Here is a 19,396-nt window from a genome sequence, read left to right as displayed (position 1 = left end):
GCAGAGGGTTATGTTCCCTTCCAACTCAACAATTCTATGAGCTATGTGTTGATCAGAACAGTTAATTTTTGGTTTTCACACTTTTCTGAATTTTGTGGCATTTTAAAAAAGTGTTATAAGTAAAGAAGCACACCAAAACATGTACAGTGGTGCCTCGCAAGACGAAATTAATTCGTTCTGCGAGTTTTGTCGTCTTGCGATTTTTTTCGTCTTGCGAAGCACGGTGTTGGGAAAGTTTTGGAAAAGCTTCAAAAATCACCAAAGTCTTTAAAAACCTCAAAAAAGGCTACCACACTGTGTTCTATGAGTTGCTCCTCGAAGTCAAGTCGCAACTGTATTAACGGTGTTAAGAAAAAGGAAACAAACTTGCAAGACGTTTCTGTCTTGCAAAGCAAGCCCATAGGGAAAATCGTCTTGTGAAGCAGCTCAAAAAACAAAAAAACCCTTTCGTCTAGCGAGTTTTTTGTCTTGCGAGGCATTCATCTTGCGAGGTACCACTGTATTTTAAAATGAAATGAGTACAAAATGCATATTCTAGGGCAAAATGCATACCCCAGAATGCAAATGTTCATGCATTTACAAAATAAAAATAAAAATCACAGAATGGGATGGGATGGAATAGACTTACGAATGAACAGACATGGGCCAGAAATTCATTCATTTATCATCTAAGCTAGTTGGAAAACCAGTCTGTAGCCCCCGACAGATTTGGTCATGCCAGTGTAAGTGGTCACTTCTACATTGTTGAACTTCAAGGCTGCTTGCATATATTTCATTTAATCCGCTTGCTGGTTGACCAAGGAAGTCTCTCAGACTGTTGGTATACTGTATACTATTAATTGCATAATGATTAATTTCAGTCTTCATTCAATGCAAACAAAGTGACATCATATTTTGAGCTCTGCACTGGCTCCCATTTTGGGCTTTAGCTGCAGCTGCAGTGGATCTTTAGTAGTCAGTATGAAAAACTGATCTGGCCTCGGCTATTCAGTAGTGCTTGATACCAATTAATACACACATTGTACCGCCAGCTTGAATGTTAATTAAAACCTATTAGCTAGATCAAGACAGAATTTCTGAACTAATTATGTTTCCAGGGGGAAATAACCCTTTCCTGTTTAATTATGCAAGAAGATAATACAATGGTTAAAATATAGTTTGTTTTCTGTCAGAAAGCAGAAGGGACAGAGTAGTTATGCTAAAAGAACATTTGTACACCATTCAGCTTGTTTCAAGTACTGTGTGCTCAGAACCAAAGGGGAGGAGTTCTCATGGGGAGCTGCAAAACCCCAAACCCCAATTGTATAAAAATGAAAATGTAATCTCTGTACTCTTAGAGCAGGTGAGGAGAAGTTTTGGCCCTCTTGATGTTGCTGAACTACATTCCCATCAGGCCCAGCAAGCACAACCAATCGTCGAGGATGATGGGAGTTGTAGTTAAGCAACAGCTGGAGAGTCAAAGGTTCCTGCACACCTGTCTTATAGCATGCATAGTTGTGTGCTCACCCCACAGCTCTGAGCACTGAGCAGCTCCAGGGGCTCTGTTATGTACTGAGTTGAATAGGATCCAAAATGCAGCAGTCTGATTGGTCCTAGAACAATAGGATTCAGAATGCAGCAGTCTGATTGGTCCTAGAACAATGCAGCAGTATGATTGGTCTGCAGGAGCCACCCAATCCAGCTCCAGATGGAATTGAATCCACAACCTGATTGGCCTACAGGAGAATCCCAGAATTAGCCAATCACGTGCAGCCCATTGTGTAAATAATGTATATAAAGCAGATACTGTGGGGGAACTTCCATTCCTCCTCACCACTATGAGCTGAATAAAGAGCATGAAATCCACTCTCAACTCCAAGTATATTTCAGGCTCAGTGCTCAACTGAGTTTAATTTCCTTTCAAATGGGTTCACTGGAGACTTGTGGCATTTTTTAAATATTTGGATTTATTAAGAATATTGCTGGCATCTGTCTGTCTCGAGAGAGAATGGAGGGTGCCTCTGGGGTTGAAGTCAATAGCAGCACCAAAGTGCTGTTCTCCTGTCCCTATCACCTGAACCTCTCCCCAAGGTGTAAGCCTGAGAAGTGTATATGGAGGTTCTGGGTTCATATAACAAGAACCCCCTCCCGGCCTCCCTGTTGCCTGTTCTTTAAACCTCCCCCTTAAATAAATTCAGACAAGACTCAAATTTCGGTTCAGTTTTTGGCAGAATTTAGGCCACAACTTTATTGATTACAGCAAGTGAGTGGTTGCATAGATTCTGGTTCGACTAGCTCCCTAGACCGTGGCAGGTAGCCCTGTCCCAGGGCACCAGCATAGGTCAGCCAAGGGTGAACACCTGGATAAGCAGAAAGCTGGGAAGAGGCTAGCTCCACCACCCAAATGCCCCCCTGGACTCAGGCACGGGCACAACCCCCTCTCAGGGGTTGACCAAACCATCGAGTCCCTGGATTCTTTTAATGGAATACCCTTCACATAGGGATGGCGAGAGCGTTCTCCCATCCCTATCATCTGAATCAGAGCCTATCCTCAACCTTAGAAGTTGTGATGATTTGCTACACGGCAGGCGAAACCCAAATGGCACCTGCCAATCAGCAAATGGGGGAAATTCCTGCCGTGCCCCTGTCCCAATGACAGATGACGCACGACGGCATAGCAAGGTCAAGCACACCAGCCCTAAAAGTAGGGAGAGGTGGGCGGGTGCACACACTGAAAGAGGAAGCTCTGGGTCACGTGCATGGGTATATATGGGTCCCTTGATCCATTTAGCCTGCGTCCCATTGGCCTGATTAAGCCCAGCAATGAGGGACCTACCAATTGGGTGTTGTGGCTAACCAAGCTTACCCACCCACAATGCAGGGTTTGGTTGCCAGGTCTCACCGCAACACTGGGAGGACCCAATTTGTGGTCCAAAGGAAAGCAGAGCAATGTGCTTGGCTGCAGGAGTTGCTGGAATGTCGGGATCTCCGCTCGGCCAAGCTGAAAAGCTCATTTTCTTTCCCCAAGTCCTTCAGAATCGCCTCCCGACATGTTTAACGACCTGAGCCTTTGATAAGGCTCCAAGGCATGTTCCATTCAGCAGAGTTTCCAGCACAGGAAAGAGACAAGAAGTTTGGGCTACATTGCAAAGAGTTTTATCATCCTAACTACGCAGACAAAAAAACATCCTCTCTCTATGAAAGCAGAGAGCAACCAGAACAAATTAACAAAGGAACAAAGGAAACCACTAACGTCACATCCATCTCCTTTCCCGTGAGACTTCCAAGAGTCTGGACTGTCTCTGGAATGTAAACAGAGCCTTGTGACTCTAAGCAGCTGCTCAGGGGCAAAACAGAAACTAACAGGCATACCAAGGCACCATCTAACCATCTTAGAGACTCCATTCTAGATTTGTGTCAAAGATGTCCTGCAAGGCAGCACAGGTTTAGAATGAGGGTTTTCCTTCTCCTAGGCAGACTATCTTCCCAGGTTGCTGAGCCCCACCTGCCCCTCACTTCCCTCTACAGCACATGCAAAAGCAACCTTCTTGACCATCAAACCAAGGGCGGAGGAAGGGGGTGTGGACTGTCCTGGGTGTCACCACTGAGGGGGGTGACAAAATGCTGGGCGGCACTCACTGCGGGGCCTGCAGTGCGCCCAAGCCACACATATTTCCTGGGAGAGACACTGTGGCTTCAGCGTGATCAGGCTCCGCGCTGCCCAAACAGTCCGCCTGCTGCCTCCCCCCAGCTGTAGGAATGGGAGGTAGCAGGCAGATACTGGAGGCCCCATGGTGCGCTCCGCCCCTATGGGTGGCTCTCCCCACCCCAGGCACCCGAGCGGCTTCCTCCGCCGCTGCATCAGACTTACTATTGGTCTCAGTGATGTATGGAAGTGAGAGCTGGACCATAAAGAAGGCTGATCGACGAAGAATTGATGCTTTTGAATTCTGGTGCTGGAGGAGACTCTTGAGAGTCCCATGGACTGCAAGAAGATCCAACCTCTCCATTCTGAAGGAAATCAGCCCTGAATACTCACTGGAAGGACAGATCCTGAAGCTGAGGCTCCAGTACTTTGGCCACCTGATGAGAAAAGAAGACTCCCTGGAAAAGACCCTGATGTTGGGAAAGATGGAGGGCACAAGGAGAAGGGGATGACAGAGGACGAGATGGTTGGATAGTGTTCTCGAAGCTACCAGCATGAGTTTGACCAAACTGCGGGAGGCAGTAGAAGACAGGAGGGCCTGGCGTGCTCTGGTCCAGGGGGTCACGAAGAGTCGGACACGACTAAATGACCAAACAACAACTCAATCCACTGGAGCCCACTTTGCACGCAGAGAAAGTCCCGAACTCCAAGGTGGACAAACTACCCTAGAAGGAGCACAATGTGTGCCCCACCAAAGATACTACCTCTCCCCTAGCACTTCATACATTCCTACTTAGAATAGACAACTTGAGCAGATGCGGAGGGAGACTTTAAACATGCCAACAAGTAGCCAAAGTCCACCTCACCCATCCATCCACATCAGATCTCCAGAGAAAGAGAGACAACTCCCCAAAAGGCCATTAGCCAACGGAGCCCAAAGTTCATCTTTGCTTCTCTCGCTTAGACTATCCCAGTTCCACTGTTTCTACTGTCTCCTTTCACAGGGAGACTGCTAGCTGACAACATCAAGCTGGGGCAGGGAGAAAGGGAGGCCTGTTTCTACCCTGTTCAGAAGACTTAAGGAAGGCTTAAAGAATAATCAGTTCCCATGGAAACATATCACCTGTTGTTTGCCTAAGAAAAAATACGTGCACTTTCATTTTATGGATTTCTTGTTTAACCCATAAGCCCCATGCAATTTCGCCTAATACTGCCAAGTTCCACAATTTGCCATGCCATTCATTTATTACAAGGATTTTACTTCAGCTCCCGTATTTAGTACACACTAAGTGTTTTGCTGCAATCGTGTAAAAACATATTCTTTGTTCTTGTGCACTACCCCTTTCAAACAAATTAATAAATAGATTTTAGAGACTAAAGAAATATTGGATCACAAAATCTTATTATCGTTGAAGCCATTCCTTGCCGGTAATGTAATAGACATTATAATGTAAGGCTGTCTAAAACACTGCCTGAGGAATTTTGAAGAGCTCTGGGCTTTCTTTTTGTTTGTTAAAGCAGAGCAATATAGTGTGATTTTTTTAAAACAACAACAACAACTGAAGTTCCTAACTTTTTAAAAAAGAATGCCTTTTTTTTTGTAAAGAGCTCTTCAGTAGGGATGGGGGTGTGTGGTTGGATAATTTGATTAAGTTCTCATTTAAAGGTGAATCTACCAGTTTACACTTCCCACAACACAGCTATCATTCAAAATGGACACCTATCTGAAATTTATGGTGCTCTTTTCCAACCAACCAGTTGTTTACAAAAATGCTTGTTTTAGCGTAAAGTGTCCATAAAAGTAAATATATTTAGTGAAGATAACACACCCAAATGCATTATTTTAGGTAAACATTCTTACAGAAATGTGCCCCACTAGTCAAAACTGCATACAAAAATGTGCTTATGAGTAAAAATACACACTAAAATGCAGATTACTTTTCTTGAAGATTGATTTAAATTGTGAACAACTGAACTGAAGATTCTAGTCTAATCCAAAAAAAAACAAAACACCTTTATTGTACTAGCCATTGGCCATGACAAATCTGAATCAAAAATAAATACAAGCAAAGGGGTGTCACGCCACAAATAATGGCCTCTATTTTACAATTGAAGACTGTAAAAACGAGAAAGCAAGTGAACCAAAATGGACAGATCTTTCCATCCATATTCTTCAGTGCTCCTCAGGCAACAGTTTGGAAGCTTCACTTCCTGCAATGCCCACAGACCTAGAGAAACATAGCAAAATACAGGAAAAATATAGGGCAGTGTATGGCACAGAGAAGCACAGAAACAAAATAATAAGGCTTTGTGGAGCACCTAATAGCGATGGAGGGGGCAGATATTGACATCACACTTTGATTTGGCAGGAGCAATGTCGGAAGGCATAATTTTTTGTTCTGACCTGTGTTTCTCTCATGCAGCCCTGTTTCTTTTCTGCTGAAGTCAGCTTCCAACAAAAACCACATCATTCTCACTGTCCGCTGTAGTAGAGTTACAATATCGTGATGTTATTCCACGCTACTCATTTCAACACAAAGGCTGTTCATTTTGATGCAGAGGAAACACAGTGCAAATGATGGGGCACATCATTAATTAAATTTCATTTGCAGGCTGAAAACAGTAGCAGCAAGTACTGATAGTATTCTCCGGGATAATTTCTGATCCAGACATGCGAAGAGTAAGTGAACATCTTAAGGGGTGATATGATAGCCATGTTCAAATATATAAAAGGATGTCACATAGAGGAGGGAGAAAGGTTGTTTTCTGCTGCTCCAGAGAAGCGGACACGGAGCAATGGATCCAAACTACAAGAAAGAAGATTCCACCTAAACATTAGGAAGAACTTCCTGACAGTAAGAGCTGTTCGACAGTGGAATTTGCTGCCAAGGAGTGTGGTGGAGTCTCCTACTTTGGAGGTCTTTAAGCAGAGGCTTGACAACCATATGTCAGGAGTGCTCTGATGGTGTTTCCTGCTTGGCAGGGGGTTGGACTCGATGGCCCTTGTGGTCTCTTCCAACTCTATGATTCTATGATTCTATGATCTGTAATTTCTGCTCCTATTTCCCTGAGAATTTGCCAACATATCTTGCTCAGGAGGGAATCACACTAATTCCTCTCATTCTCCAGCTCACACACAGAGCTAACACACACTTGCTACATTCTGGATAACCTGAAAGGGGTCATATACTATTTCTTGTGTTGATAATTTGATTGAGTTTTCCATTAAGAAGACAGAAGTTGCATATTTATATTTCCGCAATTCTTCTGCAAGCCCCTTCCTCAGTATCTTTTCCCATTTGTGGATATCTATATTCAGGTCACGGGTGGCGCGGTGGGTTAAACCACAGAGCCTAGGACTTGCCAATCAGAAGGTCGGCAGTTCGAATCCCCGCGACGGGGTGAGCTCCTGTTGCTCGGTCCCTGCTCCTGCCAACCTAGCAGTTCGAAAGCACAAAGTGCAAGTAGATAATTAGGTACTGCTCTGGCGGGACGGTAAATGGTGTTTCCGTGCGCTGCTCTGGTTCGCCAGAAACAGCTTAGTCATGCTGGCCGCATGACCCGGAAGCTGTACGCCGGCTCCCTCGGCCAATAAAGCGAGATGAGCACCGCAACCCCAGAGTCAGCCACGACTGGACCTAATGGTCAGGGGACCCTTTACCTTTATATTCAGGTCTTTCATTCTCAACGGTATGTAAAACTATATTGACGAGGAGAAAAGAATGTATCCACATTGATTTTCTATCCTTCAGGTCCTCCAAACCCTACAGCCAACCTCAAAAATTAGTGATCCTTTCATTCGCTTTGTCATTAGCATATCCCCAAAATAGTATTTACCTTAGGGTTGTCCCTTAGTGCCATAAGAGATTGTTTTAAATATTTATTGGAAAAAAGTATGGCAACAGAGGACATCCTTCTCTGTGGACTGAGTAAACAGTGAAGTTAGCAGTCTATTAATTAGCATTATTATATAAAGGAAAATTATTTAATCCCTTTTCCAAAATTTACAGCAAGCCCATAAAAATTCTAATATTTGAAATAAATGAATTAAAAGGTCATTCTACACCATTGGAAAGCCTTTTCCACATGAATGAGCATAACTGATGCTTTAATTTTCTTTCCTACTGTATATAATCGATTGTATTAATCTCTTCTAAATATTATATCCTATTTTCCTTCTCTTAATGCAATCAGGTTCACCTAAACAGATTATTTGTTATTTTTATTTTTTTATGAGCTGCATTTCCTACCCACCTTTCATTCTGGTGTCCCGGAGGGTGGAAGGAGTTACAGTAATGCAATGAAACAATAAAACAGCTACTAAAACATCTATTTAAAAAATAAACAAAACGTCAACAAAGTAACAATGCCAAAAAACAACAATATCCATTAAGTGATCTAATTAAAACAGTTGGATTTTTAAAGTAAATGTAATTCAACAATGAAATGTGTTTGCATGGTATTTGCGCTGATAGAGATTTCCCTTTCTTTTCCAATCACTAACAAATAGCAACTTTGCAGATATCTGGCATTCTCTTTTTTTTTTCTAAAATGCCATTCATAGCTCTTGCTGAAGGGTCTGTAATATCTAAGGATTTTATAAAATTCCAATATTTAATCATATCACCAAAGAACTGAAGCCAACATGAATAAAGATAAGAAAAAGCAGATTTTAAAAAAATTAAAAAGAAACTTCAACTGTTACTAAAAACAGTACTGTTTTTCCACTCCATTTTTTTGCTAATTTGATCAACTACTGCATTTTAGTAGAAGTAATGAAAAATGCCGTAGTTAATCAAATTAGCTAAAAAAGTGCCAATTTTCAAAAAGTCACAACATGTTATGTTTGTGGTGTAAGGATTTCCCGAACTATACTTCATAAATGTACAGCACAAAACAACGTTTTTTCCTCAATGCCAGTGATAGTGTCAGTTCATTAGTTCATCAGTCATCTAATTCATCACTTATATATAATCAATTAATCACAATCAAGATCAAAGAAAAAAGTTCTGTTCTGTCCGGTAACAACAGTCTCATAGTCATAGCTTTAGATCCAGAAGTAATTAGTTCATTCAGCTCATCATTTAGTCAGACATTAGTTCTTGTTAGTTCATTAGTTCATTAACTTCATTATTCACTTCTTGGAGTCAAGAAGAAATCAAGAAGGTTCAAAAAAACACATTTAAACAAACAAAAAAAATATATTTAGCAGACCTGTTGAGAGAAGAAAATAGTGTCAGCATTACTCCCATTACCACTCAGTATGATTAATGTGACCAACCTTCCAAAACAGGCCCCCCCCAAAGGAGTGAGGAAAAATCACATTGCGTCAATAAGATCTTGCTCGATACAGCCATCCATAAAAATACTTCTGTGTTCCTCTTTCTGGGGAAATCACTTGTTCTCCAAAAGTGTGATACGAAGTGTGCAATTAGCCTCACATCTCCTCATGGTGCAACACCAGCAGTGTCACACATTTTCAGAGAGGCAACCCAGAAGTCACCCTCTCAGCACAGTGTCTCCCCGTCTTCTTAGCTCGATGGACTAAGAACTCCAGTCCTTTGGGTCGTTCTTCTGTGTGAGGATCCAACCCACCACAACCACATGGCCTCCATGCCCTTCAACAGTGGCTCACTCTTACAGGGAGGAGGTGACCTGGAAGTAGTCCTCCCAGGGCCATTCTCCCAGCTTGGTTGAGTAAGGGTTCCAATCCTATGGTTGATTCTGCTTCAGGTGGGCACTGAACAGAAGAAACTCTTTCATTGCATTGTCTCCCCACTCCACACACATTCATGTACAGTGGTAGCTCGGTTCTCAAAAGAAATCCGTTCTCGAAGCCCATTCGGCATCTGAGACATTCAAAAACCGGCTTCCCATTGGTTGCAAGAGCTTCTTGCACTCAGTGGAAGCCGCGTTGCACATTCAGGTTCTGAAAAACGTTCAAAAACAGAAGCATTTACTTCTGGGTCTTCGACAACGGAGGCATTTGGGAACCGAGGTTCCACTGTAGTTTGAATTGTTTCATATTATTAACAGCACAGACATTGTACAGTAACGCCTCATCTCATGTACAGGTTCAGTCCCAAGGGTTATATGGATAAGTGAAAATTGGGGGGGTGGGGTGAAGTCTAGGCTAGTGGAGGGGGGGAATCACCCCATCACTCTTAGAACTGATGTACGGAACACACCTTGCAAGTCAAGACCTTAAAAGCTCTTTTCACACCGGATTTGCTTGGGACCCAAGTCCTTAAAAAAGCAACTTCTCCAATATCAACCATCTCGAAACCTAGGAATAATAAATAGGTTGTGTCATGTTGTTGGTGGTGCTGCCACCACAAGCTCCCCAGTTGGCATTGATCTGTGGCATGGCCTTTTCAGTGGCAGTTCCGTTTGTGGAATATGCTGCCTGGTGAGGTGTTGCTGTCTCCCTCTTTATTATCTTCCAGGAGAATTCTTAAAATCTTCCTGTTTTAACCAAGCATTTGATTGCTGAAATGCAACATTCTTTGTGTCCCTGAGATCACTAGTTGAGAGTGCTTTTAAAATATTGTTTTCATTTTAAAAAGCTGCTTTATTATTATTAATAATAATAATACCCCACCCATCTGGCTGTGTCTGCCTCTTTTTAGTGGAAGGGATGGGATCATTACCCCTCTCCCTCCCCGTCCATTGGGGTACCAGGAAATGGACAGATCATTCTTTCCAGACCTCTGACCAGATCACTTCCAGGAAGGGAGCTCCTTTCTATCCTCCTCCATCTCTCTCCATTGCTTTGGTAAAAGGTAAATGCAGTTAGCGCTGTGGTCTAAACCACTGAGCCACTTGGGCTTGCCGATCAAAATGTTGGCAGTTCGAATCCCTGTGACGGGGTGATCTTCCGTTGCTCGGTCCCAGCTCTTGCCAACCTAGCAGTTCGAAAGCATACCAGCGTGAGTAGATAAATAGGTACCACTGCGGTGGGAAGGTAAACGGCATTTCCTTGTGCTCTGGCATTTGTCACGGTGTTCCATTCACCAGAAGCGGTTTCATCATGCTGGCCACATGACCCATGTTATGTACTGAGTTAAATAGGATCCAAAATGCAGCAGTCTGTTTGGTCCTAGAACAATAGGATCCAAAATGCAGCAGTCTGAGTATATTTCAACCCAGAAAGCTGTCTGTGGACAAACACTGGCTCCCTTGGCCTGAAAGCGGAAATGAGTGCCATACCCCATAGTCAAATTCAACTGGACTTAAATGTCCAGGGGTCCTTTACCTTTTAGCCATTGCTTTAGGCTTCTAACCCTAAGTCTGCACCACTACTTCCGTCTTTACTTCTGGGCTCCCCCACTCCACGCACATGAAATTAGTTTGACTCAGGTTTTCAGCCTCCCAATATTAAAAGTTCAAGTCCGGGATGGGTATTTGGCCTACACTATCCACTATGAAAAGGGATGCGGGTGGCACTGTGGTCTAAACCACAGAGCCTAGGGTTTGCCGATCAGAAGGTCAGCGGTTCGAATCCCCGTGACAGGGTGAGCTCCCGTTGCTCGGTCCCTGCTCCTGCCCACCTAGCAGTTCGAAAGCACGTCAAAGTGCAAGTAGATAAATCGGTACCGCTCCGGCGGGAAGGTAAACGGCGTTTCCGTGCGCTGCTCTGGTTCGCCAGAAACGGCTAAGTCATGCTGGCCACATGACCCGGAAGCTGTACGCCGCCTCCCTTGGCCAATAAAGCGAGATGAGCACCGCAACCCCAGAGTCGTCCGTGACTGGACCTAATTATCAGGGGTCCCTTTAACTTTACCCACTATGAAGAGAGATGCAAAACATCTTCCAGCTTCTCTGTAACATCCTTATCCTTCTTTAGCACACCTTTCACTCAGTTGTCTAGCTGCCTCTTTGCATGTGATTGAAATGCTTCACACACCTTACCATTGATGACAATGAGGAGTTCACCCCCTAAGCATTTTAGCTGTGTGAGGTAGGTAATTTTTTCTGATCATGCTAGGGTCGGTCCTAAACGGCCTCAGTCCAGTATACCTGAAGGAGCATCTCCACCCCCATCGTTCTGCCTGGACACTGAGGTCCAGCGCCGAGGGCCTTCTGGCAGTTCCCTCAGAGGGCCTTCTCGGTAGTGGCACCCACCCTGTGGAACGCCCTCCCACCAGATGTCAAAGAGAAAAATAACTAGAGGACATCTAAAGGCAGCCCTATTTAGGGAAGCTTTTAATGTTTAATAGGTTATTGTTCTTTAGTGTTCTGTTGGAAGCCGCCCAGATGGGCGGGGTATAAATAATATATTATTATTATTATTATTATTATTATTATTATTATTAGGTGGGATTCATTCCCATGTACTTCATTCCTGAAAGAAATTGTCCCCTCCTGCATACCTGAATAATAGAAAAAGAGAGGAAGCAATGAAGAAACCTAAAGGACTGGATTTGACTAACTGGTCCCATACAAATAGGTAGCCGTGTTGGTCTGCCATAGTCAAAATAAAAAAATTCCTTCCAGTAGCACCTTAAAGACCAACTAAGTTAGTTCTTGGTATGAGCTTTCGTGTGCAAGCACACTTCTTCTTCTGTGTATCTTCTTCTGTGTATCTGAAGAAGTGTGCATGCACACGAAAGCTCATACCAAGAACTAACTTAGTTGGTCTTTAAGGTGCTACTGGAAGGAATTTTTTTATTTTGGTCCCGTATAAGGCCGCCTAGCATAATGGGGCCAGAGGCAGATGAAGGGGTGTGTGGTGAGGGCGGACCGCCCCGGGTGTCGTTGCTGAGGATGGTGATATTTGGCACACCGCCCACCCATGACTCCCAAGCCTATCCCGAGGTGTCAGGGGAAGGGGAAGCTGCCCTGCTTTGCCGGTTGTATTTCCCCCTCCCCCCTTCATTTTGACAGCTGGGGTAGGCTTGGGAGTTGGGAGGCCGGCGGCTCGCCGAATGTCCACCATTGGCGGCTTGCTCCGCCCCCAGCTGCAGGGCGCATGTGCCACTCCGTGCACCCAAGTGGCTATCCTGCACCTGGGAGAGCACCCTCCAAGCCCCCCCCTTGGGAGCGCGGGCATATGCTCCGCCACTGAATGGGGCTCCCCACCATCACGTGCTCCCATGCCCACCCCAAATTATTCTGGGAGGCAGAATAATAACAGAACCCCCAGAGCAGCACACAGGGGAAGGAGAAGGGAGATCATTCCATCAGACAAGCAGAAATGCTTGTGTTGATGGAATGATCTCCTTAGCACTACATTGAATTTCTTCTCGTGGCTTGTATTCAACTAGGTTTTACTCAAGAGTAGATCCACTTAAATTAATGAACATGAGTCACATGCATTAGTTCCAGTAGCTCTACACTCAATGAAACCTAGTCGGCTACTGCCCAATGTGCAGTTTGTTCCCATGTTGGCACCCTCTTTGACTTGGTGGTACATATTCCTACATTCCTTCTAAGCTTCTATGACTGTGGTTCTGAATCAGGTCCAAGCATTTGGAAGCTACTTGACTTCACATTTCCCTTTCAGTTTCCCTTTAACCAGTCCACTCGTTTTTGAACAGTTTCCTCGCTTAAAGTCAGGGGTGACTGTGTTGGACTTCTACTTCCATGTATGTTGAATTCAATAGCAGTGTGGTCACTGTTCTCAGTTGGTTCAACCACACACGGATCATAGTACCAGGCCCTGGATCAATCAATTCCCCAACCGATAGTATTGGCAAAACACAGCTCTGGGTCTTGCTAATTAGCTGATCAATCCATCGTGCAGCCCAATTATAGTATATCTACTCAGAAGTAAATCCAACTGAATTCAATGAGGCCAAAGTGAGTGTGCAAAGGATTGCAACAATATATCACAACTGCTCTTTCAGGGAGATCTTTCTCAAGGATTTATGGTGGGTGAAAGCTGTATAATTTAAATAACTGCAAATATAAATCAAAATGATTATAGTGTTCATGCTTCTGAGATCAAGCTGTGAATTTTAAAGCAGCACAAAATTATAGGAAAAAACCCCCTGAGTAGGATTTACATAAACAGATCAAGTATTAATAGGAACTGCTTTTAGGTTAAAAGAGAATGTGTGTAGAATTGTATTGCTTGGTTACTGATAACCAGAGTTGAATAACAAATAACAGGGGTGTCCATCAGCTCTCTGTGTACCCCAAATTATGAGATGAACTGGGGTGATTTGAGGAAAGTTATCATATTTCCATGTCAGACCACACAGTTAACTTGGGATCTTCTCAAGTTGTACCATTAAGCTTCACATCCAGCCTGTAGTCTCAGCTGACTGGGAAATGCCCAGAGCTTGAGAGGGGAAGGATTTATTTCCCCATGGCGCTCCAATCACAATGATTTGGGAAGTGTATTGAAACCTGTTTCACATGGATCTATGCCTTCCCCTATGAAGGATTCTTATTTATAATACCTCAATTTCTTTGTCTGGGAGGAAAGTCAACTACTCCTCAACCATAAAGGTATGTCATATTGATATATACTGTATTTTTTGCTCTATAAGACTCACTTTTTCCCTCCTAAAAAGTAAGGGGAAATGTGTGTGCGTCTTATGGAGCGAATGCAGGCTGCACAGCTATCCCAGAAGCCAGAACAGCAAGAGGGATCGCTGCTTTCACTGCGCAGCGATCCCTCTTGCTGTTCTATCTTCTGAGATTCAGAATATTTTTTTTCTTGTTTTCCTCCTCCAAAAACTAGGTGCGTCTTATGGTCTGGTGCGTCTTACAGAGTGAAAAATGTGGTATGTGCAGTAAAAGGATTTTTTTAAAAAAATAGTTTTGGTTTTTAACATGAACACATTATACTTCAATTGATGTGTAAATTGCTTTGCAATAGATGCTGTTTACATATTCATTGAAGTGTGGTGGCCACTTTGCCTCATTGCTCTTCTTTTTTTCTGAAGTGTTTTGTTGATTTTGTGTGAGTTGTTTGTTGAGGGATGAAGCTTATATGTGTCTACTCAAAAGTAAGTCTCACTAAATTCAATCTGACTTACTCCCAGGTAAGTGGGGATAGAGTTGCAGCCATAATCAATTTCCTACTGTGAACAGAATCCATTGTTCATTATGTTTGTTCACATGGGGGGAAAATGATTTCTTCCAGGACTGGAAACTTTACCTGTGCTCCTTTATCTGAACCCTTTCTGTTAATGTGGGGACAGCCATTTGGACTTGACTGCTCATTTTTGACCACCCATCCCCTAAATCTTTGTTCCAAAAGCCATTTAAAACATAAGTCATATTGAGTGTTACATTCCACCACACATTTAACTATTTTCAGTATTAAAGGTAAAGGTAAAGGGACCCCTGACCATTAGGTCCAGTCGTGGCCAACTCTGGGGTTGCGGCGCTCATCTATCTTTACTGGCTGAGGGAACCGGCGTACAGCTTCCGGGTCATGTGGCCAGCATGACTAAGCCGCTTCTGGCGAACCAGAGCAGCACACGGAAATGCCGTTTACCTTCCCATTTACCTACTTATCTACTTGCACTTTGACGTGCTTTCGAACTGCTAGGTTGGCAGGAGCAGGGACCGAGCAACGGGAGCTCACCCCGTCGTGGGGATTCGAACCTCCAGCCTTCTGATCGGCAAGTCCTAGGCTCTGTGGTTTAACCCACAGAGCCACCAGCGTCCCATTTTCAGTATTATATATGCATTTATTAAATGAAATGTTGTAATGAGAAAGGCATATGTGATTAAGTTGCATTACACTGACTCATATGATCCAGGACACAAGGGGCAGAACATCAGCAGGGTGCTAGCCTGTCCCTTCCAGATATCTGAGTGAGGAAAATGAGACACCATGACAAATTTATACGTCACCATGAAAGATAGTAGGGTGGACTGCAATCCTAACCCCATTTACCTTGGCATAATCCTCAATGAATTCTGAGTAGACATGGTTAGAACGGCAGCCATAGATGCCCTTGTGATGGGTCATTAGACACTTCATTAACTTTGTCTTTAAGGTACCACAGGGCTCTTAACTGTATTTTCTGCAAAAGACTAACAGGGCAATCCTTCTAGAAATTCATTAACCTTGGAAGTGAACACACAGGTAAGGTAATTGATTTGTAAATAACTGTTCATGGCTGAGATATGTATGTCTGTTGTGGCACTGATATACTTTTTTTTTTAAAGCACCCATATATTTGCTGAAAGGAAAAAGAGACTTGTGAAAAATTAACCAGAGGAATGGAAAATACTAGATGAAAATGTGAACAAATATCAGGATGGATTGAGGCACCGTTGTGCATTCCTGCTATGAGTAGAGGGGCCAAATACTTCATCATAAACAACTTAGTGAATTCAGTTTGGGGGGAGAGAGTGGATCCATAAATTTGAAGCAATAAGGAAACGAGGTTGTCATGGAAGCTTAGAGAACACACTAGTCAGGATGCTAGACAAATATGTTATTGTCTCTCTTAAACAAGAACAGAACAGAAACAGAAACCACCTGGATACAACCTGATACAACCAAGTCTGGCTCCATTTAGTTACTGCAGGTGGAATCCAATGTAGCACTACATTTTTTGTTGTCCACACAAGAAACAGCAGAATATTATTCTCGTCTCCTCCTTCTGCACGCCCCCTAAATCTCTTCTAGGGCAGCACATTTGGGGAGTGTGCAGGGCATGCCCAGGACGAGGACGCTGATAGAAGAAGAAGAAGAAGAAGAAGAAGAAGAAGAAGAAGAAGAAGAGTAGTAGTAGTAGTAGTAGTAGTAGTAGTAGTAGTAGTAGTTTGGATTTGATATCCCGCTTTATCACTACCCGAAGGAGTCTCAAAGCAGCTAACAATCTCCTTTCCCTTCCTCCCCCACAACAAACACTCTGTGAGGTGAGTGGGGCTGAGAGACTTCAGAGAAGTGTGACTGGCCCAAGCTCACCCAGCAGCTGCATGTGGAGGAGCGGAGACGCGAACCCGGTTCACCAGATTACGGGTCTACTCCTCTTAACCACTACACCACACTGGTCATATTATGCACATGGAAATCATTTCATTGGTATTAGTGGAGGACTGCCTTATAGCTAGCTCAGGCATAGGCAAACTCTGCCCCTCCAGATGTTTGGGACTACAATTCCCATCATCCATGAACATTGGTCCTGTTAGCTAGGGATGATGGGAATTGTAGTCCCAAACATCTGGAGGGACGGAGTTTGCCTATGCCTGAGCTAGATAAAGAACCTATCTGCACATTCCTCCCCTTTGCTTAAAGAAATAACAGTTAAACCAGCACTGTTGAGACATCTGTTTGTCTCAAAGGGTTCCAAATAATGTCTATTGATCACTAGAAATCCCAGGTGAAGCTGCCTCTTGAGATATAGTTCAATAATATTTGAGATATAACTAGTCCAGAACGACCAACTGGGCTTAGAAGAGTTGCAAAAAGGGTTATAAAAGAATATACCTTTGATTAAACCTGGTCTCCCTTCTTTTCATATGCAAGGGGGAAAGAAAGTAGAGCTCTCCCACCAGCCTCACAAATCATGAGCATAGCCAGGATTTGGGGGGGGAGGAGGGGGCAGAACCAACCTATCTGTGACTCAGTTGGTCATTTAGTTAAGTATATTTATTTATTTATTTATTTATTTATTTATTTATTTATTTGATGGGCAGCAGCTGCCCCCTGTCACAAACCTGTCTGTGGAGAATGTATATGGACTGCCAATGTTTTAAGAACATGTAAAATGGCACCATAAACTTAATGCTATGTTCTTTTCTCTGTGGAGACTGTATATAATTTTATATATAATTATATAATTTTCTTAATTAGAAATTGAAAAAAAGGGTTCCAAATAACTGGGTGAGATGAGTAATGATCTGAAATGGTGTCCGTCTTACAAGATGACTCAGGAAGAGTTTTGAAACATGAACTTTGGCAATGTTAGACACCACTTGTACCTTTGGGATAGTACCTTTTCAGGAATGAGAAGAGGGGGTTGGTCAATTTCTATTAAGACTTCCACGTTCAGGCCCAGCAGCTGATCTGGGTGATCTTTATTTGTTCCTTATACAATAGCGGAAGGCTGCCTTTTCTCCAACGAGTTTGCTAGAAACTTTCTCTTCCAGCTCTGAATTTTCCCACACTTCTTACAGAAATGCCCATAACTCTTTTCACATGGAGATCTGATGAGGCAACTATTTCTTTGTTAGCCTACTTTGGAAGGAGGTTTTTCTTTAGGAGTAGAATGGGCGTCCTGGCTTGTCTTCCAGTTGGGAATTCTGGTTTCTCCAGACAACACAAGTCCTACGAGTTGCAGGAAAACCTTCAAGACGGAGGTAATATCATTTCCTCTGCAATTGCCCAACTTTTCCCCAACACCATATCTGCCTTCTGGGCTTAAATCAATGCACTTGTCAAATTTGTTTTTGTTTTTGTTTATTCAAAGTTATAACAAAACATATTATCCAAAAACATTTCCTTATTTCTCCCGCCATTTTTCTCCCTCCCCCTTTCCCCCCACAAACCCCACCCCCACCCCACCCCCTGACTTCCCTCAGTTCCAGTCTTTGGTTTCTCCAATAATGCTATTTCCTGCATGTTACAAAGTTGTATAGATCCTCAAACTATTTAGCTAATTATTATCAAAAAAAAAAAAGTTGTGAATGTTTATTCAAAACCTGCCAAGGAGTCCAGTTCGCTTTGTTGCGTCTTCAGATACTTTGTGAAAGGTTCCCATTCATCCTTAAAGTCACAGTTATCCTTGTCCTGTAGCTTATATGTCAATTTTGCCAGTTCTGCATAGTCCGTCAATTTTTCTTGCCATGATTCTTTAGTTGGGATTTCTTCAGTCTTCCATCCAAATTTGGTTGTAAGGGAAGTTCAACCTTCTTCCTTTTAAAAAAATTGGTGTGGATTTTTTTTTTCTAAGACAAAGGGTTTCACTTTAAAAGCCACCAACACTGAACAGCTGTTGGGAACCCAGTTGACAGCTTTCCTGTTTTCCTGTGCCTACAGAAATGCCCCAAGCTGGATTTTCAGGAAGCGTCACCACCAGAGAAGACAGCAGATTGCAGGGCCACAAAAGGAAGGATATTTAGAATGAAAATGACAACATCACCCCCACCAAAACCCCCATCCACCTAAAATAAAAGCAAGATAAAAGCATAAAAAGCCTTGAAGACTATTCATGAGAATTTCACCAAACAATTTTCTCTCTCCTTTGATAATTGTTGTGTTTTCCTCATTAAACAATAGGGAATTGGGGGGCAAATGTAGAAGAAATGTTCAGAGCAGCTCTGAAAAACAAGGAAAAGACCAGAGGTGTCGTTCTCGTCAGGAGGCTATGGGCCTCAAGGCACAACTAATTGACAGAGGGAAACAAATACCCTTTCATTGCAGCAGCCGATAACTCAAGGCTCATGAGATTATGATATAAAATGTACTAAGACAAAGTGATTGCCACAACAATGGAGAGATGTACCCTGTGGATGGAATGCATCCAAGATGCTCTTAAATCTGTAATGAGAAGAAGAAAAAGCTTGAGAAATGACCCCATGTGGAAAAGGAGGGAAGGGAGCACTAGAGGAAAAGAGAGAGGGGCGGTGTAAGCTGCAAGAAACTACAGTGGCATATTCAAAACACGGGTACGGGGGGGGGCAGAAAGAAGGGGAGAAACAGGTGGGGGATAAAAAGGGGAAAATCTGGAGGGAAACATTGCATGGCACAGCATGGCATTCTGAATGTGTGTGATACCTATGCTCTTGCAGGTGAGGGCAGGAGTGGGAAGAACGTGTTCTTGAAGCACAGAAAGAAAAACCTCATTAAGATCTACA

At 43.2% G+C, this 19,396-nt stretch overlaps 2 long non-coding RNA genes across 2 annotated transcripts; both read left to right on the top strand.

The window, feature by feature from the left end:
* Nucleotides 1-13,887: 13,887 nt before the first annotated feature.
* LOC309522704 lies at nucleotides 13,888-16,304 on the top strand. Its single transcript, XR_014215154.1, has 3 exons — nucleotides 13,888-14,080; nucleotides 15,586-15,674; nucleotides 16,224-16,304. It is a non-coding gene; the product is annotated as an uncharacterized lncRNA (long non-coding RNA).
* Nucleotides 16,303-18,734, top strand: LOC309522707. Its single transcript, XR_014215157.1, has 2 exons — nucleotides 16,303-16,456; nucleotides 18,579-18,734. It is a non-coding gene; the product is annotated as an uncharacterized lncRNA (long non-coding RNA).
* Nucleotides 18,735-19,396: the final 662 nt, after the last annotated feature.

The sequence above is a fragment of the Podarcis vaucheri genome (assembly GCF_965113315.1).
Source record: "Podarcis vaucheri genome assembly, chromosome: 17".
In the NCBI taxonomy this organism is placed as follows: Eukaryota; Metazoa; Chordata; class Lepidosauria; order Squamata; family Lacertidae; genus Podarcis; species Podarcis vaucheri.
The sequence above is the reverse complement of the archived record's forward strand: the minus strand, read 5'-3'. Positions and strand labels throughout refer to the sequence as shown.